The sequence below is a fragment of the Physeter macrocephalus genome, chromosome 10 (assembly GCF_002837175.3).
Source record: "Physeter macrocephalus isolate SW-GA chromosome 10, ASM283717v5, whole genome shotgun sequence".
Classification (NCBI taxonomy): domain Eukaryota; kingdom Metazoa; phylum Chordata; class Mammalia; order Artiodactyla; family Physeteridae; genus Physeter; species Physeter macrocephalus.
The window spans coordinates 41,964,831-41,992,147 of NC_041223.1; positions in this window are offsets into that span (position 1 = coordinate 41,964,831).

The window sequence follows — 27,317 nt, forward strand, 5'->3', positions numbered from 1 at the left end:
GTAGAAAAAGTCCATAGATATCATGATGTTGATGAATCCGCAGTATAGAAATCTCAGAATTTTTATGAGTTTCTTCTGCTAAGGACATGTGTACATAAAACATGTTATAAATATAATACAAATGTATTTATAAATATTATATAAATTAGTACATATTTATATAATATTTATAAATCATATTATATAGGTGTGCAGATATTTATAAATTCTATTATATATTATGCTATTAGCTGATCCCTGAGCTATACTTTAGAGATCAACTATCAGGTTCAATAATTGATATATTATTATAAGTACTCTAAGTGTGCTGATCATAAACCATTTGAGGTTACAAAATTGCCTGGGAGATAAATAGGAAAAACTTCATGTATAATAGACTATTCTGATTTGTTATACCAAGCGATTCTTTGTACTTATTATACCAAGCATTCTTATTTTACACTATTCAGTAACCTTTAAGCTCTGCATTCACTACCCAAAGGAGAAAGCAAATAACATCAGCATTTCTAATAACTAAAAGTATGCTTTCAGTATAACTTTAAGGAGAAAGAAGAAGGAGCAGTTTACTCTGTATTTCTTCCTTTATTAAAAGAAAAAAATAATAAAGAAATAAGTGAAACAAACTTGCCAGTGCACAATCCTGTCTTATTTTGGAACTTCCTAATCTTTTAGGAACATATACATTTATACAGTTTATCATTAATTATGCATTACATGGACAACAGCTATCTCTGCCAGTTTAGCACCTTTGCACTTAGATTTCCTGCCCAGGGGATGATGAGAAGGGACTGAATTTCAATAGTGAAATTCAAATCTATATTCAAATATAAAATTGAAGCCAATTAATTCAGAGTGCTTAACAGTCTCTTTACTTTTGAATCAGTCTGTGCTACTAAAAGTAGATCACCTTATCTAGATGCCACAGAAGACGAAATTAGTCTTTCAGGCCATTAATGCATTCTCTTTAATATTACAGCTACATCCGTTCAATGTTCTTCCAGTGACCTGAAAAGTAAATATACTTCCAAATGACTTAATTTACATTCCATAAATTTAGCAATTTGTTATCTCTTTACTATATTATAAAAGGTCCCTTTTTACCCAGCTCCTAGCTATCTTGCCCTCTGTATCTATCATGATTGCTCTCATCAAACTTTATGCTTTATGTTCCTGGAACACTGCTTACAGTTGCTTGAATGAAACTTGCTGCTTTGATTTTTTACTTGCTCTTTTCTCATCACCCAATCAAATATTGGTCAGATATTTACTCTCTCTTCTGTGATATACTGCTATGCAAACATTCACACAGACACAGACAAAGAATGCAGTAAACCTTCAACAAATGTTGACTATATGTGATAAAAGGGATAATTAAATATGTGTGAAATGGATTTTCATATATATACTCACATATATGACCTTTCATTAAATACACACTATATGCCAAGATATACACTAGGTCCATGGGGAATATAAAAATGAGTAAGAAAATACGGCACTGCCCTTAAAAGAGTTAGAAACTCAAACTGGGGCAGATTTTTAAGTAACTACAATGTGAGACAAAATGAAATAACTTCCACGAAACAGGTACATATGTCCATATGGAAGGGACAATTAATTCAACCGAGGAAATAGGAGTGACATCATGGGTGAATCATTTAATCTAAACCACAAAGGAAATAAAACTTTAATGGGCATATAAAGAAAGAAAGGACAATAGATAGTTTTTTCTGTTTGTTTTGTTCTGCAGTGTAACCAAATAGTCAGAGGCATACTAGAACATAGGGTGGTGTGAGAAGGCGTTTGTGGTTGGAATTCAAATGCACAAAAAAGATGGATATGTTAGTTAGCACTGACTGTTTTCAAGTGAAAGAAGCATATTGGAGCTAGTTTACAAAAGAAAATTGGGATAGGACTAGGATAAATTTGTCCTAAGAAAACAGAACTATCTCACAGAACTCAATGGTGGGGATTTGCCATGGAAAAGAGAGATTGTAACCAGGATGTGGAAAACCATCAAGATAAGTTTTAAGTCTCTTACATTTTCTTCTCTTTATATATCTGATTATTCTATTTCTCTCTCTTCTTCCTCAACATTATGGAAGACCTAATATGATAATAACATAGTTCCCAAGTTTCCAGTTAAAGTTCTTGCCAGAAGCAGAAATAAAATGGCATGTCACTTATATCTAGGTCTAATATTCTGGAAGATTCTGATAATTCTCCCATCATGGGTCAATTGTCCACTTGTCTTATGGACAAAGTGCAGTGCATACACAGTCATACCTTATCCTCAGAATGAAGCCTATTATTTTACACATGTTAAGAACTGGTGATTGAGATGCCTAATGAGGTTCAGGAACGTCTACAAGTTCATAAATCAAGTAATTGGGTCATTGGTACTATCAGGATTTCAACACAGTCTGATAATCAGACTTGGGAGACTATTTTTAACCATTATATTGTACTGTTACTACTTCACACACTTAGCCCCTTGCCTACCTGAGCAAAGACTGTTTAAAAACTGATTTCTAGTATAGCTAGAGCAAGCCCATACCCCTACTCTTTTCATTAATATATATATTTTTTAAGACTTCATTTGTCAGCCATCTCATGTGAATGAAGACACATGCCCACTGGTAAGAGTCACAGCAGTTACATAGTGTAGTTTGAGGTGGTAGTTTTTACCATTTCTTCCATGAAGAACATTATAAAAATTTTTAATGAAATAAATACCAAATTCGGACTGTTTCAAGCTATTACAGAAAAAAGTCAATTTATTCCAGGGAGTAGTTAATGAGATGTCTCACTAGATAAAGAGGCTTACCCAGTATATTAAAAATTTATATTCCAGAAATAGGGTTAGAGACTCTACATATTAATTACTACTCCAGGTGGTTAAGATTAGCAGAGAAATTCCAGCACCCACGTGGAGTGAGAAAATGCATCTTCTCTTTATGGACAAAAAATTAGGCTTAGTTAGATTTCCAAATGCTCAAGGATGAAAAACAGAATGTGGGGCCCCCCAAAAATGTCTGCATCATGAAAGACAAACAACATAGGACACAAGAGGGTGTAGAAAGACAAACTTTTGAAGCAAAATATTGCAGTAACCATAGGAAAAAATGGTTCACAACATTTGTTTGGTAGTTTCAATGAAATTCAGGAAAAATATATAGATATTGCCTAAAATAATATATGCCTACCCGTTTCCATTTATATCTGTTTGCATTAAAGGGGTGTGATGTGTCTTTCTGCCTTTTTTCAGTTGGCATTTTCTTTATGAGGTAAAAGCCAGATTTGCCCAGAAGTGTGGGTGGGTGGAGTATTCTCAATTCAGATCTCATTTATAATAAATTCTATCTCCTCTCATCTACGGCAATGATTGTCTCTACCAGCCTTGGGTTTTAGTATTATTTTCTAAAGTTTCACTTCAGTTTTTATAAGTAACTGAGTAATTGGAAAATTGCAATCTAAACACTATTTAAGAAGTCCTATGTATGCTACATTTTATGATTTCAAAGTTGATGAAAGCCTAGATGATGTCAAAGACCAAGATGTAAACATGGGTATAGGAGGCAGAATTTGATGGAAGTAAAGTTCATGAAAGTGAAAAAAGTCAAAGATATGTAGCATACATATTAGAAGAATCAACTCTGTAGATGCTGAAGCCCCATAAATCATTTGACATTCACAGGCATGAGCCATTGATGAATAGTAGATAATTACTAGATAACATTTCAAGAAGGTACAGTTATAATCAGACAGCATGGCTGTCTGAATTTAATGAATTCCAACTCTATATCAGAAAACCAGAAGTTGGCATATTACATTGAGTTCAAAACATTGGTTTCAATGGTAAACACAAAAGGCAAAGTACCTGCACTCATGAAGCTTACTATAAATCATACATATACCTAAAATTTTGCTTGCTTAGAGAACATAAAATGAGATGTATTTATCATCTGTAATATCTCCTTATGACAGCATTTTGAAAGGACTATGTTAATCTCAGTGATATCTACATCCTTAGCTCCTTTTTTTTTTCCCAAAAATTGAACCTAAAAAATGTTTAAATCAGTTTAGATAAGACAATGCACATAGATACCAGGTAAACACTAACAGTATTAAAGAGCCATCAACAATAAATATTAAAAGTCTAAATTCATGAGCTCTTGGTGAGTTCTAATTTTTTTCTTAAAAAAAGTGCTTCCATAAGCAATTGCAAAAGAGAATATACACTCACGTTTCTGGATTATACTTTTCCTGATTATCACATTGTAGGCACTATATCCCAAAGGACGGTGAGACAATTATATTACCCTCAGAAGTGGTATAGTCCAAGGCACCATGTTGAGAACTGCATCCAGCAAAGAGCAGAGTAGTCTCTCATGACCAGCAATGGGAATATGGGCAGTTCACTTGGCCTATTTTGCAGGTCAGACATTGAACTCTGTATCATACTTGTATACCAATTATACACTCCTGGAAATGGCTATACTTTTTTTTTTATATATACTGGGTGTTTAGGAAAAGAGTATATTGGGGGATATAAAAAAACCTGAATTTTGGCAGGGTTTTTTCCTCAACTGTCACTGAACATTTTACAACCATGAAAAACCACCACCAACCTTTTTTAGGCTGAAGTAAGCATTATAAAAATCAGCTATACACAGATAATTTCTTTATCATCCCATTTTCTTCCCTTTTTAATTTATTTTTCATTAGCACTTGTTTATAAGAAATTTGTGTAGTTGCTTGTTTTGTGTCAGTCTCAGGCTATCGGTAATCAATCATGTGGCTGGAATGGCCCTTGTGGTTCTTATGATTGCAAGACAACCTCAGCAATAACCATCAGGAAACTTAGAGGGAAAAAAAAGATTTATCACATACATGTCCTAAAAATTACATGGCACACCACGGGCCACACAGCAAGCTGGATGGCGGAGAGTGGAAGTGTGAGCATGAGCCTGGGGTTCTGCTTTTATTGGGGTTAAAGGTGGGGTCCTATGGTTTCTGGAGCTCACTCTTTATTGATGAATTTAAAACTTAAGAGTGGGAATTCAAAGCCCAGGAAGAGAAAAAACAAACACAACAACAACAAAAAGCAAGCAGTCCAAACAGTCAAAATAATCAGTTATTGAAATCACCCAAGATTTCTAAAACAAAGGAGCCTGGGCTGGGGAGTCTAGCTCTTTCACATGGCTGGTGATGTGTTTATTCTAGATAACCATCCTTGAAATCGATACCTGGCAATCAAAGCTTAAGTCAGGCACTTGCATTAAAAAACAAGAAAAACCAGCTGTCAGGTTTTATACTACATTGCTACAGAAAGAAGTTTCTATTTCTTATTTCATTTAGATGAGAATTTGTTGGAGAGGACAAACATGATTAGGAAAGGATGGAATGGTAAATGGGGACAGGAGAAGGAACTTAAGCCCAAACCTGGGTATGAAGATGTTTCTCACCAACTATGTCATACATGTCAGGACTATAGGTAGACAAGTCTGACTATAGGGGGAAAGCATATTTTTTTTTCTTGAAAAAATCTGTAAAGTGTGATTGTGTTGTTTCCTTTGCCAAGATTTTCTCAGTGAATTCATTGACTTTTTTTGTTAATGTTTCTTATTATTAACCACTGCATTCATTAATAATTTCTTTATACTTCTATGTTACACGGAAATCTGGTAAGTTCCAGAGAGTGGAACTAATGCTTAGCAAATTCATTTGCAAACATTCAGTATAAATTCTGCACACCAAACAGAATACCTCTGGGTTTAAACTACTACAAAACTTACTTGCAACACTGGCAATGCCCATTTATGGAAAATAAGAATTCTAACAACTTGTGTATAATTGTACTTGTCAGCAGCACCTATAACTTGAATGTAAGTTTTGAAGGACTGCATTTATTATGTCAAAGGAAAATTAGCAGCTGCTCAAATGGGGATGGTAGAATTTTAATATAACATCTGCAAAACAGCTTTACATATCTAGAATCAGCTTTTTCTCATGCAGAAAGCTTTCAGTGAGTTTCACTGATAAACTTCTCACTCCATATGTCTCCTGCAGTGTTTCATACTCTCTACAGTAACAGCTATTTTAACTGGTATGGCTGGGCTCAAAAACCTTTATGTCACTGAGGCTTATCCATCTCCTTTACATTCCCTTCAAATTAACCTCCAATGTAAGTGCCATGTTTCTCTAATTCATAACACTGTCCTACATTTCCACATTAGCCCCTTATCAGTATAGGCCTAGATGCTTAAATAGGCTACTCTAGTTTTACGGTCTCTATTTAACATATTTTAAAATATCATTTTGTTATGTTACATTCTCTTCTCAATGACCCTCCCTTGGAATTTGAAGAAAATGATAGCCTAGTAATAGGTATCTAAACTCTGTGACAGGGCTTCCCTGGTGGCGCAGTGGTTGAGAGTCTGCCTGCCGATGCAGGGGACATGGGTTCGTGCCCCAGTCCGGGAAGATTCCACATGCCGCGGAGCGGCTAGGCCCGTGAGCCATGGCCGCTGAGCCTGCGCGTCCGGAGCCTGTGCTCTGCAACGGGAGAGGCCACAACAGTGAGAGGCCCGCGTACCGCAAAAAAAAAAAAAAAAAAAAAAAAAAATTTAAACTCTGTGACAATAAAACAAAAACAAAATGAGAAAACGTTCACAATAAAGAAACTCTGGTATGAACATGGATAGAGAAAAGCATTATCCACATACCTCGAGAAAATAGGTTTTTTTCTTATATACAAAGCAAAGATGGTCATATTGAGAGATGTCAGCAAAGGACACAAGCCCCAGACTGAGATAACTGTGAAAAATTTATAATTTGTCTATTTTGTGGCAAATTATAAAGACATTTTTAAAAAATTGAATGGAAATAGAGGATAGATGAGATGCCTGGCCAAGAAATAGACAGCAAGTATGGAGCAATACCTAAAGGAAGTTTGCAGGCCATGAGCATTTCTGTTTATTTGGATTTTCAAAATGTGGCAAGGTCCTACCAGACAAAATATACCATTCTCCTGAACTGAAAGGTAATCTTAATGTAGTGGGGAAAATACTGGAATTAATAGATATGGGGGATTTCCGTTTGTAGCAACTATTGCCCTTAGCAGAAGAGTGAGGCTTTTGGAGTTACACAGTGTTGAACCACCATGTGCAGGAACAGGACTAAGAAAAGCTGTGGAATGTGCACCTCCTTCCTGACTCTACTTTCCCCTGGCATTTCTGAGTCTCATCTTGACTTAGACAAGCACTTTGCTGACTCTGAAGGACAACCCCCAGTAGGGGTAGAGCATTCCTTTGACTATACCAGGAAAGAAGCCAGAGATGAAATAAGATATAGTTCCACTCCATGAGTTGAATAGGGAGCTGCCAACCCTGAGAACACAAACCTGGTCTAAGGAACAGGGGATCCCAAAGATGTAGAGAACACACAGTTTTCAGAATGAAGGGCAAAAGAACAAAATCATGGAAAAGGGCAGAGAGCATATAATGGATAGAAAGGAAATGGTGATCAAAAATACAGATCAAACAATCATTCTTCTTCTTTATCCCTTCAGCTGCCAGAAGACTGTGAAGAAGTATCCACGTTGGTCAATCTCAAAATGCCCTTCCCTTCCATGGCTGAGAGTCATTGAGTACCAGCTTAATTAATAAAGGGAGAATGATGTATTCCTCAGGTGGTGATATTGAGGTATCTTAGAATTACAGAAGGAGTTAGAGTGAAGAGAAAACTCTACCAGTTTCTATGACTGAAATAAATTGAAGGAATAACTCATAAATTAACATAAGATAGCAAAAGGGGAGAGAAAAAGAGACAAAAAGCCAACTGGTATGTTACAGAATTTGAGAGATTAAGTGCATGAAAGGAAATAAAAGAAATGAAAATCTAAAAATGAAAAAATGTTTTTGAAAAATTTTCAAATAAAGAAAAATAGACATCAAAAACATCTCAACAGCTGGATCAGGCAAGGCAAACTTGTATATCCTCCTCACCATAACATTCTCCTCTACATTCATTTAGTATCTAGTTAGGTAAATAGTTAAAATTTATCCTCCCACTCTTCCTCTCCCAACCCCATCTCTTCATTGTCCCTGTTAGATAATTTACTAGTTGAAAACTCTAACAGAAATCCGAGGAAAATTCTATGAAAGTAAATTTTAAAAGCTAGAAATATTTCAGAAAAGGAAAGATAAAAATCTAAATGAACCTGCACTTAGATTTCTTAACTTGAAAACAGAGGTAAGTTAAAACTGTAAATCTTGAAATACGATATTTAGAACTGAAGGCAAAAGCAACATGACATGAAAAAAGGTAAAGAGAAAATCAAATGCAAAGACATTAAATGTTTCCACTGTCTTATTCAAAACTGGTAAGAAATAATCATTTGAAAGTAAGATTTGTGTCAACACATGCATATTCTATGATATGTTGACATTCAGAGATCAGGGATTGACATCTGAGAGCTTTCAAGGATATTGCTAATTGCTTAAACTTTATACTGGTTATATGATAAATATTATCTTTGGCAATTACTTTTCTGCTTTATACGGTATCCTCAGCTGTATTTGTGCTAGCACCTCGGTTCACTCTAACGATGGGTCATGTATATATAAGCTTTAAATATGTAGGCTTTCTTTAGCAAGCTGCTGAGTACCAGTTCATACTGCTCTGGTTATTTATAATATTTATTATTTAATGTTAATGCCACTGTCACATTTTCAGTGTTTGTCTAAAGAACTCTTAGTGTCAACATGCAGAATGTCACTTCTTGTCAGGATGCACCTGCCCTGAGCAGCATAATTCTTAGATAGATCACAACCTAATCTGTGTAGTCTTTAGAACAAAACAAATGATCATCTTGCCAAAGGGGATGAGTATTCAGTACATAAAGTGTTTGACTAGACAAGGAGAAAGCAAGGAATTAAGGAAAGGATAAAGGAAGAGATTCTCGTGTTTTTTTATTTCTTTAAAGAACATAAAAATAAGTTATATTAAATAAATACAACTAAAGAGAAAACGCATATTTTAAAAAAATGTTTATTGAATGTATTATATCAGAAAACTACCTTTATCCTTGCCATACTTGAGGATATAATTGCCCATAAAAAAAGGAATTAATAATTTTTTCTGTGGATGCTTGCTAGAACTCAATCTTTAGTAGGAAAAAAACTCAGACTCTAAACTAAACTAGGACTATATCTCTTCTGAGTAATATGAGGATCACTGGATGTTTATTATAAGAATAAATATTACAACTCTAAATGGATCTTTAGGAAGGTCTATTCCTTTTTATTCTGGGAGACATATAGTATAGACTCTGGAGTCAGCCTACCAAGCTTTAAACTCTGGCACCACCACTAGCTGGTATGAGACAAGTTACATAAATTCTCATGTACAAACTGGAAGTAATAACAATATCTATTGCAAAGGGAGTAAATGGAACAATACACATAAAATGCTGAGAACAATACCAGTCACAAAATAAATACTCAGGTAATTATTATTACCTGAACTTAAGATCCAGCACATAAGATCCACATACAGTGGAGATTTTTTAAATTTGCTAATAGTCATACATTTATACTTGAAAGTTTAGTTTCTTTGCCCTAAACTCTTTGTTCTAATAGCCATCAATTAGTAACCATTAACTTAATCAGTGATTTCAATTTTTATATTGCACAAGGACAATGTACAAGTATGTTGCCATTAAATTCAAGTTTCAAGTGGAATGTTCCCCTTTTAAGAAGTAAATCAATTAACTAGATAATTATTATATCCTATTGTAAAACTTGGGTGATCAGAGTAATATAGCTGTATTTTTGAAGAGTGCAAACACCAAAAAAGTTATATTCTGTTTGAAGTACTTTGTCAACATTTTTTTTTCTCTTGATTTACTGGCTCAACCTCACTTAATTGGTTAGAAAGCCATAAGGCCACAAACCAGCTAACTTTGAGTTACTCAGAAGATAAATTTTCCTGGGTGGGCATGATCTAATTGGGTGAGCCATTAAAAGGCGCTGGGCCCTTCTTGAAAAGAGAAATTCAAAGCAAGAGAGGTTGTCCCATTAGCTTAAGTCTTTTCAAAAACTGCCGCATGAAACTTCTATAGTCATCCAAAATCTTACCTGACTAACTTTAGCCACAGAGAACACATACCGCTAGGATCCAATCTCAAAAATCTCCCTGTTATTTTTTCCACATAAGAACGTGAAACTGCATGCAGTCTCCGGCCTTCCAGAATCCCAAGCACCCAAAGCCTATAGAGTCCCCTTCCCAGCAGAGAGTGGAGCATTTCCAATCCATAATCTTCCATCACACTGCAGCACTTTGCAAGAAAAGTGAAATTGTTTTTTACTCTCAGAACAAAAGTCTGTGTCTACTCAAAGTAGACACAACCCCTTGAAGTGAAACTCTGACAAGGAGAAAGACAACATTTTACACTGGTATGTAAAGTGGTTTACCTCCTCACTTATTTAAACACTTTCATTTCATAAAAGGATTTTGGCTCAACTTCTACTGAATACATAATCAAAAGATCATTACAATATCTTTCCCCAAAATAAACATTAGCCTTCTCCAAAGATGAATTAGAAAATAACTGTAGCCTATTTAAAATAATAATTTTTACCCCTTTTTACTCTTCCAGATTGCAAATACTGAAATATAATCTCGTCGACAGCTTTCATTAAAAGTTTGATATAACTAAAGAGGTATTTGAGCTCAAAAATTGAGACTAAAGTATTGCAAAAATATTCTTAATTACAATGCACCACAATTTCATCATTAACTCTCAAGGATAAAACAAATCTTCATTTATATAAAATAGGTATGTGTCTGTCTCTGTTGTTTGGATTACTGCAGTAAAGACTCTGTGTGTGGGTGATTGTATTTAATGAGCTCAACGGAATTTGATATATAGCATCAGCAAACACCCAAAAAATTAGCAGAGGTTAGTACTGATAGTTAAGAGTGGCTAAACTAGCTTGGAGTGTGTAATTACAATTATGACTTCTTAGTTGCCTCATTTCACCAGATGATTCATCCCTCTGCCTTAAAACTGTGATCTCCCTTAGCATGATTCCCTATTCCTATAAAGAGCATTTCTTTGACTTCTCATTCTCATAGCGGAAAATTGCCCAGCAGTTGCAAATCAAATGCCTCTTGAATGAGGCAGGGAACTTTAATGTATATAGCATACTGGATGTTGAAGGCCAAGGACTGGGTTAAATTGGAAAATGCATATCCAAACTAAAGGCATGTAAATGCAAACTCCTTAGAATACTGTATAACCAAGTAAAACATATCTGCAGAATGAATTTGGCCAAAGGATGTTAATTTGTCTACTCTCTTAGATCAATAGTTTATAAATTTGTGGGATGGGGTAAAATAATTCTTTCAGATTGTAATGAAAGATTTTCCCCATGGATTTTTTTCTCTGTTTTTATACTGCACCTTGCATAATTTCATTCAAATTACTGAAGTAATCAATGCACATGGTTTATAAGTCAAATAGTACCAAAAATATTATACTGAAAATCACCACTTCTCAGATCCCACTTCCCCCCAACAGAAGCCACCAGTTTTGACTCAGATTCTTATTTAAATTAGCACTATTTTTTAAAATACTTTCATTGCTAATTAAAATGATAAAATCTATACATTTTATTTACTTTATGCTATGATGGATGAGGATTAAGTAATCTTATAACAAGCCCAACTGTCCTTCTCCATCTTCTCAAGTATTATGTCACTATTTTCCATTAAACCTTACAAGGACATTTATGGCAATCTGTCTTCGTAAGTGTGTTCACAGCCAAGACAAGCAGAGTACTATCATTACATTTCTCTTCTTTGAATGATAGTACTTTATCTTTCCTTGTGATTCTAATTGTCCCTTTTTTGGCAATATCCTGTACTTAAAAATTCCATTATATCAGGCTTATTTTTCGTCATTTTTAGTAGAGATATTTTAATAGGTTGTGCTTGTTTCCATAATTTAAAAAACAAAAGAAATATACAAATACAAAGATACAGGAGTGAAAGCCTCTGTGTATTTCTATCCCCTGTTTATGTTCTGTAACAACCCATCTGCTCCATGTACACATCAGTAACAAGTGTTAATATATTGTTGTGGGGCTTCCCTGGTGGCGCAGTGGTTGAGAGTCTGCCTGCCCATGTAGGCAACATGGGTTCGTGTCCCGGTCCGGGAAGATCCCACATGCCGCGGAGCGGCTGTGCCCGTGAGCCGCGTCCGGAGCCTGCGCTCCTTAGCAGGAGAGGCCACACAACAGTGAGAGGCCCACGTACCGCAAAAAAAAAAAAAAAAAATATATATATATATATATATATATATATATATATATATATATAGTTGTGTCACCTTTCAGAGTCAGCTATACATACATGTAAAAGAGCAAATATATATTCTTATTCCATCTTTTTGTATAATGGTAGGATACCATATATATTTTCTGAACCTTATTTTTTCACTTTATATTACTTTTATTTACATACAGAAAAATTAACATTTTTTTGCATTTCTTGAGTTTTGAGAAAGACACACAGTTGTGTTGGTACCACTATAATCGATGTACAGAGTAGTTCCCTTGTGCTGCTCCTTTCTAGTCCCACCATAGTTGGAAACTACTAATCTGTTTTCTTTCCTTATTATGTTGCCTTTTCCAAAATGTCAAATAAATGGACTCATACAATATGTAGCATTTTAAGCCTGATTTTTAAAATTTAGTGTAACGTATTTGAGATTCATCCATATTGTTGTAGGTATCACATTTCATTGTTTTTATTTGAGTTGTAGTCCATTGTAAGGATGGACCACAGTACGGTTCTGCATTCACCAGAAACAGTTTGATTTTTTTCTGTCTTTGTGATTATGAATAAACACTCACTTGCTTAAAAATACATTGTGCATAAGGATCATTAAATATTTGGGAGAAATGAAGTAAAATAACAACTATCTGAAGATGTTCCTCAAGAAAATGGCATCTAGGTATTAGGTAGAAGCATGAATAATTTATGTGTGGTAGCCAGAGAAAATGCCAAATGTGTGAATGCAGAAGGATATATGTATATAATGTATGTGGTAATGGGAATGTTCTGTTATTATGGCTTCAATTTTCTCAGTGATACAGGGAACAAAGGTATCAGCTGACATAGTAAACAAGGGAAGGTAGGAGTTGAAAGTTTTAGGAAAGAAGAGAAGATGCAAATGAAAGTAGACTGTAATGGCGTGGAAGCATCATTTGAGGCTAATGATCATTAAGTGAGAATGAGACCAGTAAGCATGGCTGAGTTTTTCTCCAGCCACATTCAGTTGCCTGGGTGAAGTACAGAGGAGATGCAGAGTCAGACTAAATCAGGGTGGTATTTTGCCTAATTTACATGGTGAAACAAGTGAGGAGCAAGGTTAATTTTTAAATACTTTACAATACACTTTAAGCTGGTAGAGTAATAAGGGAGGATATAAAAGCAAAGAGCTACAAAGCAACTTTGGTAGGTTCATTATTATTATTATTTTTGTGTGTGTGGTACGCGGGCCTCTCATTGTTGTGGCCTCTCCCGTTGCGGAGCACAGGCTCCGGACACACAGGCTCAGCAGCCATGGCTCACAGGCCCAGCCACTCCGCAGCATGTCGGATCTTCCCGGACTGGGGCACGAACCCGTGTCCCCTGCATTGGCAGGCGGATTCTCAACGACTGCGCCACCAGGGAAGTCCCATTATTTTAATTATTTTATTTTCCTTTCTTTCTTTCACCCTTGTGTTTTACACGTTTAAATATTCTCTTATCTTATTTGATCAGCTTATCTATTTTATTGATTTTTCCCAAAGATCTAAAGTTTGGATTTATTGATGATTACTGGTATGCTTTCTGTTTTCAATTAAATAATATCTGTTTTATCTTTATTTCATCCTTTTGCTTCAATTCAGTTTATCTAGTGCTCTTACTAATTTTGGGAGTCAGTGCTGAATGTATTTGTTTTCATTTCCTTCTTTGTTGATACATGCAATAAAGGCTATGAATTTCCATGTGAACTGATTAGCTGTACAGAAAACATTCTCATATCTAATATTTCAATATTATTTTTGCTAGAGTTAGTACTATTTGATTTGTATTCTTCTTTGACCAAATAATTAATGATTTTCTAAAGATAATGTCTTAAGAGAGAAGCACTTAATTTCCAAGTGAAACAGCCTATTTTCTAGGTGTATTGAATTTTGAGCAGACAGTGCTCTCAATACTACTTCTATTGCTTGGGATTCATGGAGGTTGTCTTCATAAATTAAGGTAACATCAATATTTTTAAATACTCTTTAGCTACCTGCAAAGAAGTTGTGGGCTCTATTTTCGCATAACACATTTCAATGTATACCAATAAGTTATACCTTCAATGTATATCAATTGTATATTCACGCATATCAATGTGTATCAAAAATACCTCAGTGTATATCAGTAAGATCTGTCTTATTAGTCACACCTTCTTTCTTTCTTTTTTTATTTATTAAAGAGGTCAAATAAAATACCAAGTTAGTATGTTTCTTCAATTTTCCCCTTAATTATTTTTAAGAATATTACTGCTGTTGTCAGTAGACATTCCTAAATGTTACATCTTTATCGTGAATGATGACAATATTTGACATTAAAGTGTCTGCACGTTTGTCTGAATCCCACGTATATTAAGATCACTACCCCTACTAGCTTTATTTTCAATCATGTTATATCATTGCCATTCTTTAATATTCAGCCCTTTTTTAATGCTTTAAGGTGTGTTTCTTGTAACTAGTAAAATCTTAGGCTTTGTTTTGTTATCCTGTCTGCTGAAAACACTTTTGTTTAAATAGATGAGCTTAAATTTTACTATCCTGACAGATATGTTTGTCCTTAGTTGTATCATATTATTTTCTATTGCATTTTTGTTTCCTGTTTACATTTATTTTTCAACCTTTCAATATCTGATTTGTTTTCTTTGGTGGGTATATGTGTGCATCTATGCATGTGTAATTTTCCTGATATTTTAGAGGGTTCAACTTTTTGTTCTAATGTTGATAATCTAATGATTACTTTTATAATTATTTATGTATAATTATTTATGTATTACCCTCTTTGGTGTAAGGCCTAAATTTCATATTTTGTGCTGCCTTTATATCTAGAGAGGAAGGGCCTGGCATGGCCAACTGCAGGTCCCCCCAACCCCACTCTGCTCCTATGTATAAGGTCCCCTAAACAACCCTCCTTACCAAACAGACCTAATGCAGTTCAGTGCCACCTATCATACACTTAAAGATTCTTGTTCAGGACTTGCTTCTCCCCTTTTTCACCCTGCTGGCTGGAAATGGTTTTAACCAAAGCAATCTTACAAGTCAAGTGTTAAAGACTGCAGAGCCACTTTGTAGCCTGGATCCCCAGGTGTCTACTTAGAACACACACACATATACATACCTGCCCTAAACTGTTAAAATGAGAGATAAACAAACTACTTCTTGCTGAGCCACTACATTTTTGGATGTTTGTTAAAGCAGATTAGCCTTCATCCTAACTAATAATATATGTTTTATTTAAATTCTTATTTTGAGATAATTACATACTCACAAAGAAGTTCCAAATCAACACAAGGAACTCCCATTTACTCTCAACCCAAATTCATCAGTTGCTTACATTTTGCCCCATTTTTCTATCGTAATAATAAAAGGAAACATTTACTATTATTTAATAAATATTTATTATGTATTCATATATCTGTGATTTTTATTAAACCATTTTGAAGTAATTGTTTTTTAGCTGCATATTATAAGTTAAAATTTGTGAGTGCTAACAGAGAAAGTTTTATTCCTTCATTTCAAATATTTATTGTTTTTGCCACATTACACTGGCTAAGACTTGCATTAGAAAGGTGAATAGGAGAGATAACAGAGAAAATTCTTGTCTTTTCATGATCATAACAAGGAATCATGTAATACATTACCGTTATTTATGAGCTTAGTTGTATGATCTTGTAGCTATGCTATCAAATAGAGGAAGTTTTCTGCTTTGTTTTTAGGTTTGGTCGTAAATGGCCATTACGTTTCATTAATTTTTTGGTATCCATTGAAATGATCATATGATTTTTCTCCTTTATTTATGTGGTGAATGGTATAAATTGATTTTTGAATGTTGAACCAAACCTACATACTTGTGATAAACCCACATAAGTGTGATATATTTTCCTTCTCATGTCCTTCTTGCTAGATCAACTTGCTAATATTTTGCTACATGTCTTTAAATGTATGCCAGCAGCATAGACTTTTTCCATAAAGGAAAAGATAAATATTTTCACTTAATGGGATCTAACTGCTTAACTCTGCTCGCCTAATGTAAATGCAGCCATGGACAATATATGAATGAATGGGTGTGGCTGGATTTAGCCTGTAGGTTGTAGTTTCTTTCTCACAGTGATATCAGTCTGTGGCTTTCTTTTCTTATAATGTCTTTGTCATGATTATGTAAGAGGGATATATTGCCTCATGAAACTGATTGGAAAATACTTCCTTTTTCTCATTTTTCTGAAGAATATTGTTCATTAGATAATGTCTTCCTTAAAGTTTGAATAAGTTCAAAAGTGAAATTATCTGGGACTAGAATGTTCTTTATGAGAAAGTTTTATAATTAGAAATTTAATTACTTTAATAAATAAAAAGCTTAGCAATATGTAGAATGTGTATTGATTTTAGCAAGTTTTGTTTCTTTGGGATTTTTTCCTTTTCATTTATGTTGTCAAGTTTATTGTCATGTAACTCCGCACACCATCATCACCTTAGAATCCTTTAAATGTCTATTGGATCTATAGTGATATTCTCTTCGATTTCTGACCTGCTTCTCTCTCTCATTTTTTAAACTAATTAATGTATTTAAAATGTTGCCAATTTTATTAATCTTTTTAAAGAAAAAACTTCTCACTGTTAATTTTCTCTTTTGTTTCTCTATTTTATATTTCATTGTCTCTGCTGTTATATTCATCATATTCATGTCCCTATTTATTTCTGGTTTAACTTGCTCTTTTCCTAGATGTTTGAGATAGAATCCAAATAACTGTTTTAATTAATATAAGCATTTAATGTCATAAATTGCCTTCTAAGCACAGCTTTTATTGTATTCGTCAAATGTTTGTATTGTTTTTCCATTAGCATTCAGTTTGGACTATTTTTAACTTTGTTTTTTGCTTTCTTTCTTGAACCATGGACCCCACAAAGTTAGTTTTAGTTGCCAAATCTTGTGGATTTTCTAAACATCTTTCTGTTATTAATTTCTAAGGTAACTTAATGATCAGAAAGTATAATCTCTAAGATTTCAATTTTTTCAAATTTATGCAGACCTGTTTTGTTTCTATATGTAAAAATAATATTTTCTGCAATCGTTAGATATGGTATTTTTAAACATCAGTAAAGTCAAATTGGTTGATAGTGTTGTTCAAATCTTTGTTATTCTTGCTAATACTTTTATACTTAAAAAATAAATTATTGAGAAAAGTCTTTCAATCACAAACCATAATTTTGAATTGTTTCTTTCATACTTTAACAACTGTACTTGGTAATTCCAAATTTAACTAGTGTTTTATTTCTACTTGTATCATACATTTTTTACCAATTTTTTTTTTTTTTTTTTTTTTTTTTGTGGTACGCGGGCCTCTCACTGTTGTGGCCTCTCCTGTTGAGGAGCACAGGCTCCGGACGCGCAAGCTCAGTGGCCGTGGCTCACGGGCCCAGCCACTCCACGGCATGTGAGATCTTCCCGGACCGGGGCACAAACCTGCATCCCCTGCATCGGCAGGTGGACTCTCAACCACTGCGCCACCAGGGAAGCCCCTTTTTTTTACCAATTTTTGATGTGAGATCAGGCCTTTTCTTTTAGTGTGGGTCCACACTTTGGATTTGCAGATTAGCTTTATTGCATAAGCCAGAAAATAACACTTTACATTCAATTTCTATGTTCTCCTCCTTTAAAGAGGAATGATAAAGTTATTACTGAGTGCATATTTCCTCTGAATTTTTATAATCTACATCCAGTCTTTTATAGTTTTTGTTACCCACACATCACTAATAGCATATTTTTCCATTGACTTCTATTTATTATATTTTACCAAAGCATTCAAATCATATTTTTAATAAAAAAAGTTAGCTCTTTTTCTTTCAAACTCATATTTGTCCTTTAATTAGCAAATATCAATAGCAAATACAATCAATATAAACATTTTGGAGCACCTGGCTGATTCTTGGTATCACAATTTGACTTATGGTTTCAAAAGCAGACAGCACATTAGAATTAGCCTTTTGGGGGAACTCTGTATAACATTTAAAATATTTAGTATGTTTTAGAGGGAGAAGGAAATTGTTGCTTAATTTAGCCAGTTAAGAAAGAGATCAGTTAAGAGAACTTCTGGAATATTTCTTAAAAATATTTATAAGAATGGAGATTTAACTACATTTTTTAAAGTCTGTGAGAAAAATAATAGCCAACATTTAGTGAGCTCATAATTTGAAGCAAGACCTATTCTAAGTACCAAACAAAATTAAGATTTATTTCTCACAACAGCATTCACAGAAAGTTTAACTCACTTAAGTTCATTCAGCTAGTAGTTGGTAGAAGTAAAATTTTAATTTAGAGTCTGATTCCAGAGTTAGTTCCTTAAGCCTCTAAAGTAATACTGAAATTTATTTTTTTAATCACCTTTAAGAAAATTTATTTAGACTAAGTTAAAAAAATAGATGAAGTAAGTAAAATTAAAATTAAACTAAGCACTGTACTTATACTGGAAGCTTGAGTAATGTTTCCTAAACGATAAAAATAAATCTATGGGATGGCACGAGCAATAATTTAAATTGGACCGCCAATATCAACTAAGAGCCTTCAGGAATCAATGGTAGAGCTTGAGCTATTAGCACTCAGACAGTTGCAATGTCCTCAAAGTGTAGGGGATGCTGGTGGGCACTGATGATCTCATTAACAGGGCTAGCAATGAGGAAATTGGATCTAGGAAATGGAGAGGCAATTTTAAAATATTTAAACCTTGGATAGGATAACTACCATAAAAGGTAAATATTTATTCCAAAGCTACAATACACAACCTGCAATATCCAAGCATTTCTCACTCCAATAGCAGACAAGCTTTATAAGATTCAAAGCAAACTCTATGAAATCAAGTTTATAGATTTAAAAAATCAGTCGTATACAGGTGGGCAATCAAGTACTATCTTGGCCAAAATTCCTGCTTCTAAATGTTTTCAAGTATATCTCTCTATAGTTGTTCAATTTATGAAGGAAAATTATGAAGGAAAAATACTGTTATACTTTCATATGTTTGAAAAAGTATTCTATAAATGGCACTGTAGATACTCAGAAGAAAGAGTCAATCAGTGCTTTTGAGGCAGTCAAGTGAGACTTCAAAAAAGGATTTGGTTATTTTTAATTTATAAATGGATAAGAGAACACACACAAAGGCATAACATGTGAGTGGCTTGATGTGGTCAAAAATGATAAGTTTAGTGTGGTTAGAAAATATTTTATATGAAAAAATTGATATGAATAGAATTGTCAAGGTGAATTGAAATCAGGCAAATGCCATGATAAGAAGTAGCAAGGAAATTTTAACTTTACCTTGAGTTCTATTTTAAGATTTATCACATACTAATTATAAAATTGGTATGAATTACTTAAATTTTATAATTTCTATAATTAGCAAAATTATATGATGGAACTTTGTAACTATTTCTCAATCATTTCTGTACATTAGGATAATCTGAGGAATTTTTTTTAAAAAATACCAGTACCCAGGTTCATATCCAGAATGTCTGATTTAATTAGACTCAGACAGGATTTCTCAACTCTGGAACTGGATAATTCTTAGTTGTATGGGACTGTCCTTTGCATTGTAATAGGTTGAGTACCATCCTTGGCCTCTACTCATTAGATGCCAATAGGATCCACCTAATTATCCCCTCACTTGTGACAACCAAAACTATCTTCAGACATTCCTTAGAAGTCATAATTCTCCCCTTTCCCTCATTGAGAACCATTGGTCCAAGTTATAACCTGGATTGGGTTTTGTTGTTTTGGCATGTAATAATTTGAAGTTATATGTGCCATGTCAACTTCTAAAACTTTTCTTCATCCTATTGAAGAAAAATTTACATACAATTAAATAATATGCTTACACATTTTTATGAATTTAACAGATGCATACCATATCAGTAACATAATCACATCAATCAAAATGTAAAATCTTTCAGATTCTGAAATTTATAAGGAAACTCCATCAGGACCTATGCTCCTACAGATGATAGTTATAGACTCTGGACAAAACAGAAAAACAATGATTTAAAAACACTGGAAAATGATTTAAATTAAGAAGACTCTAGAGTGTAGTAAAAGCTTAGACGAAAGTACTAGCACAACATGTTTCCCATTTTCGGGCTTCCCTGGTGGCGCAGTGGTTGAGAGTCCGCCTGCCGATGCAGGGCACACGGGTTCGTGCCCCGGTCCGGGAAGATCCCATGTGCCGTGGAGCGGCTGGGCCCGTGAGCCGTGGCCACTGAGCCTGCGAGTCCGGAGCCTGTGCTCCGCAACGGGAGAGGCCACAGCAGTGAGAGGCCCGCGTACCGCAAAAAAAAAAAAACATGTTTCCCATTTTCACAGTATTTAGACTGAAAGCAGGACAAAGTCAGTCCCATGTGGAGAAACGAAACTCAGAGAACCCAGAATCAATTTTTGCCTAATGACTGAAAGAACAGAACTCAGGTAACAAGAACCACTAGAAAGTAGAAAGAAATGCTGGAAAGCAGGGGTTCAGAGAGAAGGGGCCACTGATTTGACGTATAAAGTTGGCACAATTCTCTGGTGACCATTAAATAAACAATCATTTAATGGAGATCTGAGCTGTAGCCCAAGACCTAAAATTTAATATTTGAATTCAACCAAGTAAATTGCTCACTAAAACAAAAACATCAATATACTTTGGAAAAGAAGAATGATCCAGAGTTTCCAAAACATAACTTTCACAACATTCAAGATTCAACCCAAAATTATTCATCACACAAAACAATCATGAAAACACATCTAACTCACAGGTAAAGATAATCTAATGAGATCAAATCTAAGATGATACAGATGTTGGAATTTGCAGACACAGGTTTCAAAGCAACACCTATGACCATAAACTGAAGGAAAGTATACCTGTAATAACTGAAAAGATAGAAACTATTAGCAAAGAAGTAAAAACTAAACAAAAACAACAACAATAATACAAAGTAAACATAGAACTGATCATTATATTACCTGCAATTTAAAACCTGCTGGTTTAGTGGAACAGCAGAATGAGGAAAGAAGAGGAAAACATCAGAGAACTTGAAGATAGACATTATCCAACATGATGATAGAAGAGAAAAAGATTAAAATAAAAAAAAAAGAGCTTCAGATACCATTTTGGTACAATAACAGAAAGTCTACTATATGGATGTAGTTTGAATTCCAGAAGAAAAAAAAAAGAGCGAGTGGGGCAAAAAAAAAAAAAAAAAAAAAGTGAAGATGTACGTCCTAAGAAATGTCAAAAATTTGGTAAAATATATATATTTACATATTTAAGAAGATCATGAATCAGAGTAGGATTTTTTAAATACCTGGGTACACATCACAGTCAAATTGCCTAAATGTAAAGTTAATGAGAAATTTCCAAAAGCAATCAGAAAAAAAAATGACAGTACATACAGGGAAACAACAAGAAAATTGCTGACTTCTCATAATAAAAGACACTATGGAAAATCAAAGACAGTTTCACAACATCGTTAATGTGTTAAGAGAAAAATAAATAAATGAACAAAGTACAAATCCAGAACTTTGTGCCTAACAGTGAAGGCAAAATAAACACATTTTAATATAAAAGAACATCAAAACTATTTGTCACCAAAAGACCTGTTGTATAAGAAAATTAAAGGAATACAGGTAAAAATATACATCTTCAAGTAGATATGAAGAGTATGATATATATATGAGTCATTGCTGTGTAGGGATTATAATGTATTTAGATGCAATACATATAAAAACTATAGCACAAATGACCTGAACAGTTGCAAGTTTTCTATATTTGATGGAAAGTAGAAAAATTAATTATAAGTAGACTTTAAAAATATAAGAATATACATTGTAATTATCAAAGCAACCAATGTAAAGAAGGTATAGCAAAGAAGCCAAAGACAAATTGAAATAAAATATAATTTTGATTTTTAAAATTAACATAAACTTTTGAGTATAAAATATAGAAATTTCAGGAAAGAGTAAGAGAGAAACAAACTAGCAATATGGACAAAAAATTATACTATGGTGGAGTTATATCCAACTACATAAATTAACACACTAAATGTTAATAGATTGAACACTCTAGTAAAATTCAGAGATTGTTTTCTACCAAAAAGAGATGCAATTTAAATAAAAAAGACACAGGGAGATTAAAAAAATGAATGGAAAAGATATAGCATGCAAACAATAAGCATAAGAATACCAGAGCAGCTAGATCAATATCAGACAAACTAGACTTTCAGATAAAAACATTCCCAGAAAAAAAGAGACATTCCATAATGATAAAAGGGTCAGTGCATCAAGCAGATGTAAAATGATAAATGTGCTAATAAATCATAAGAGTTTTGGAATTTATAGAGCATAACTTGACTGACTCAATGGGAAAATTAAACAATTTTACAATCCCAGTTGGTGGTTTTAACACTCAAGAACAGCAAATAATAGAAAAATCAGAAGAAAGTTAATGAAGTTCCAGATAATTTGAACAAGTTAACCAACAACTTTGACCTAACAGATATTTTTAGAACACTAAGCCATGTAACTGTAGAATACATACTTCTTTCAAGAGCAAATGCTGCATTCATCAAGATAGACCATATACTGTGCTATAAAACAAGTCTTAATATACATAAAATGACTGAAATAATATCTGTTCATAACAGTGGTAGGCTAAACAATGGCCCCCAAAGATATCCAGGTCCTAATCCAAGGAACGTGTAAATGTTATATCAAAAAAGTGACTTTTCACATGTAAGTAAATTAACAATATTGAGATGAAGAGATTATGCTGGACCACATACATCCTTATACGAGGAAAGCAGTGGAAGACTTGGCTATAGAAGTGGAAAAAGGCAATGCGACAGTGGAAGCAGGGGGAGAAAAGGTGATGTGATGCAAGGAAGAAGTCATGAGCCCAGAAATGCAGGTGGCTTCTAGAAACTAAAAAAAGACAAGGAAACAGATTCTCCCCTTGGAGTCTCCACAAGGAACTAGTCTCACCAACCCCTTGACTTTAGCCCATAGGACATTTTAAGACATCTGGCTTCCAGAAATGTAAGAAGATAAATCTGTGCTGTTTTAACACATCAAGTTAATCATAATTTGTTACAGCAGTCATTGGAAACTAATTCAGTAATGGAATTATATTTGAAATTAATAATAATAAAATGCAGAGGAAAACACAGGGTATTGGGAAATTCAACAGTATAATTCTAAATAGTGCATGTGTTAAAAAATCACAAGGGATATTTTAAAATATTTCAAACGGAATAATATGGAAATATATAAAAACTTGTAATATTCAGCTAAAGAAGTGTTTCAAGGGAAAGTTGCAGCTTTAAATGCTTATGTAAACTCAAAGATTTAAGGTTTAACCTTAAGAAGCTAAAAGAAATAAGACAAAATTAAACCCAAGTTAGTAAAAGGAAAGAAATAATAAAGAAATGAGCAGAAATCAATCAAGTAGAAAACAGAAAAACAATCAAGAAAATTAACAAAGCCAAAAGTTTGGTTACTGAAAAAGTTCAAAATAATATATAAATACTTAGCTAGATTGATCAAGAAAAAAGGAGAAGAGCAAAAATGAACAGTATCAGAAATAAAAGAGGGCTTATCAATATAGATGCTACAGACATAAAGCAGATAACATAGCATGAATAATTGTATGCCAATAAAATAAACAGCATAGATAAAATGAACAAATCCACTGAAATATACAACTTACCACAATAAAAGTGACATAATATGAAACAGTACATCAGAATATTCCTTTATATACACAGGCATACCGTATTTCTTATATGTTTAAGGTTTATGGCAACCCTGTATTGAGCAAGTCTATCAGCACCATTTTTCCAACATTGTTTTTAATTAATGCTGTTTTTAAATTTTTTAATTTTTTTTAGACATGATGTATTGCACACTTAACAGACTACAATATAGTGTAAACATAACTTTCATATGCACTGGGAAGCCAAAAAATTTCACGTGGCTCACTTTATTGTGCTATTTGCTTTATTGTAGTGTCCTGGAATAAAACCTGCACTATCTTGGAGATATATATATATATATCCTTCCCACAAAGGAAACAAAAGGCATAGATGGTTTCACTTGTTAATTCTATTGAATAAAATATTTGAGGAAGAAAAAATACCCATCTTACACACAATATTTTAGAAAATAGGAGGAGTGTAAACTTTCCAACTCATGGTATAAAGCTATCATGGTCCTACTACAAAACTTAGCAAAAATACAAAAAAGTGTATCATAGGCATGTCCCTTAGAACATAAACAAAAAATACTTACCAAGATATAAGCAAACCAAAGTCAGAAATATAAAAAAGATATATTATCATGATAAAGTAGTGTGTATGCCAAGAATGCAAGATTAGTATAACATTAAAAAAATCTATCAATGTTGTTCATCATCGCAAAGGAATAAAGGAGAAAAAAAACCTACATAATTATTTCAACAGATGCATTAATTATGTTTGGAATAAATCAATACTCATTTGTAATGAAAATTATCAGCAAACTTATTAAGAGCATTTACATGAAAGCAACGGTTAGCATCATATATAAAGGTTAAATATTGAACACTTCCCACAAAGACTGGGAAAAAGACAAGAATGTCTCCTCTTGTCACTTGTATCCAATATCATGCTGAAGGAACTAGCCATTGCAATAAAAAACAGAAAAGAAATAAAAGTTACTAAAATGTGAAAAAAGAAGTAAAATTGTCCCTATTGGCACGATATAATATTTTACATTAAAACCTATGGAGTGTCAGGGAAGACGGCGGAAGAATAAGACGCGGAGATCACCTTCCTCCCCACAGATACATCAGAAATACATCTACACGTGGAACAACTCCTACAGAACACCCACTGAACGCCAGCAGAAGACCTCAGACCTCCCAAAAGGCAAGAAACTCCCCATGTACCTGGGTAGGGCAAAAGAAAAAAGAATAAACAGAGACAAAAGAATAGGGACAGGAACTGCACCAGTGGGAGAGAGCTGTGAAGTAGGAAAGGTTTTCACACACTAGGAAGCCCCTTCGCGGGCGGAGACTGCAGGTGGCGGAGGGGAGAAGCTTCAGAGCCACGGAGGTGAGCACAGCAACAGGGGTGCAGAGGGCAAAGCAGAGAGATTCCCACACAGAGGATCAGTGCCGACCAGCACTCACCAGCCCGAGAGGCTTGTCTGATCCCCCACTGGGGCGGGTGGGGGCTGGAAGCTGAGGCTCTGGCTTCGGTCGGATCCCAGGGAGAGGACTGGGGTTGGTGGCATGAACACAGCCTGAAGAGGTTAGTGCAACACGGCTAGCCGGGAGGGAGTCCGGGAAAAAGTCTGGAGCCGCCAAAGACGCAAGAGACTTTTTCTTCCCTCTTTGTTTCCTGGTGCGCGAGGAGAAGGGATTCTGGAGTCGCCAAAGACGCAAGAGACTTTTTCTTCCCTCTTTGTTTCCTGGTGCGCGAAGAGAAGGGATTAAGAGCACTGCTTAAAGGAGCTCCAGAGATGGGAGCAAGCTGCGGCTAACAGCGTGGACCCCAGAGACGGACATGAGATGCTAAGGCTGCTGCTGCCGCTACCAAGAAGCCTGTGTGCGAGCACAGGTCACTATCTACACTTCCCTTCTGGGGAGACTGTGCAGCCCGCCATTGCCAGGGTCCCGGGATGCAGGGACAACTTCCCTGGGAGAACGCACGGCACGCCTCAGGCTGGGGCAACGTCACACTGGCTCTGCCACCGCAGGCTCGGCCCATACTCCGTGCCCCTCCCTCCCCCTGGCCTGAGTGAGCCAGAGCCCCCGAATCAGCTGCTCCTTTAACAGCATCCTGTCTGAGTGAAGAACAGATGACCTCCGGTGACCTACACGCAGAGACGGGGCCAAATCCAAAGCTGAACCCTGGGAGCTGTGCGAACAAAGAAGAGAAAGGGAAATTTCTCCCAGCAGCCTCAGAAGCAGCGGATTAAATCTCCACAATCAACTTGATGTACCCTGCATCAGTGGAATACCTGAATAGACAACGAATCATCCCAAATTGAGGAGGTAGACTTAGAGAGCAAGATATATTATTTCTTCCCCTTTTCCTCTTTTTGTGAGAGTGTATGTGTATGCTTCTGTATGAGATTTTGTCTGTACAGCTTTGCTTTCACCATTTGTCCTAGGGTTCTGTCCATCCGTTTTTTCTTTTTGCTTAAAAAATTTTTTTTCTTAATATTTATTTTAATAACTTTATTTTATTTTATCTTACTTTATTATATTTTATTTTATCCTCTTTCTTTCTTTCTTTCTTTCTACTTTTTTTCCCTTTTATTCTGAGCCGTGTGGATGAAAGGCTCTTGGTGCTCCAGCCAGGAGTCAGTGCTGTGCCTCTGAGGTGCGAGAGCCAACTTCAGGACACTGGTCCACAAGAGACCTCCCAGCTCCACGTAATATCAAACGGCGAAAATCTCCCAGAGATCTCCATCTCAATGCCAACACCCAGCTTCACTCAATGACCAGCAAGCTACAGTGCTGGACACCGTATGCCGAACAACTAGCAAGACAGGAACAAAACCACACCCATTACAGAGAGGCTGCCTAAAATCATAATAAGGCCACAGACACCCCAAAACACACCAGCAGACATGGACCAGCCCACCAGAAAGACAAGATCCAGCCTCATCCACCAGAAAACAGGCACTAGTCCCCTCCACCAGGAAGCCTACACAACCCACTGAACCAATCTTAGCCACTGGGGGCAGACACCAAAAACAACAGGAACTATGAACCTGCAGCCTGAAAAAGAGACCCAAAACACAGTAAGATAAGCAGAATGAGAAGAAAAACACACAGCAGATGAAGGAGCAAGATAAAAACCCACCAGACCTAACAAATGAAGAGGAAATAGGCAGTCTACCTGAAAAAGAATTCAGAATAATGATAGTAAAGTTGATCCAAAATCTTGGAAATAGAA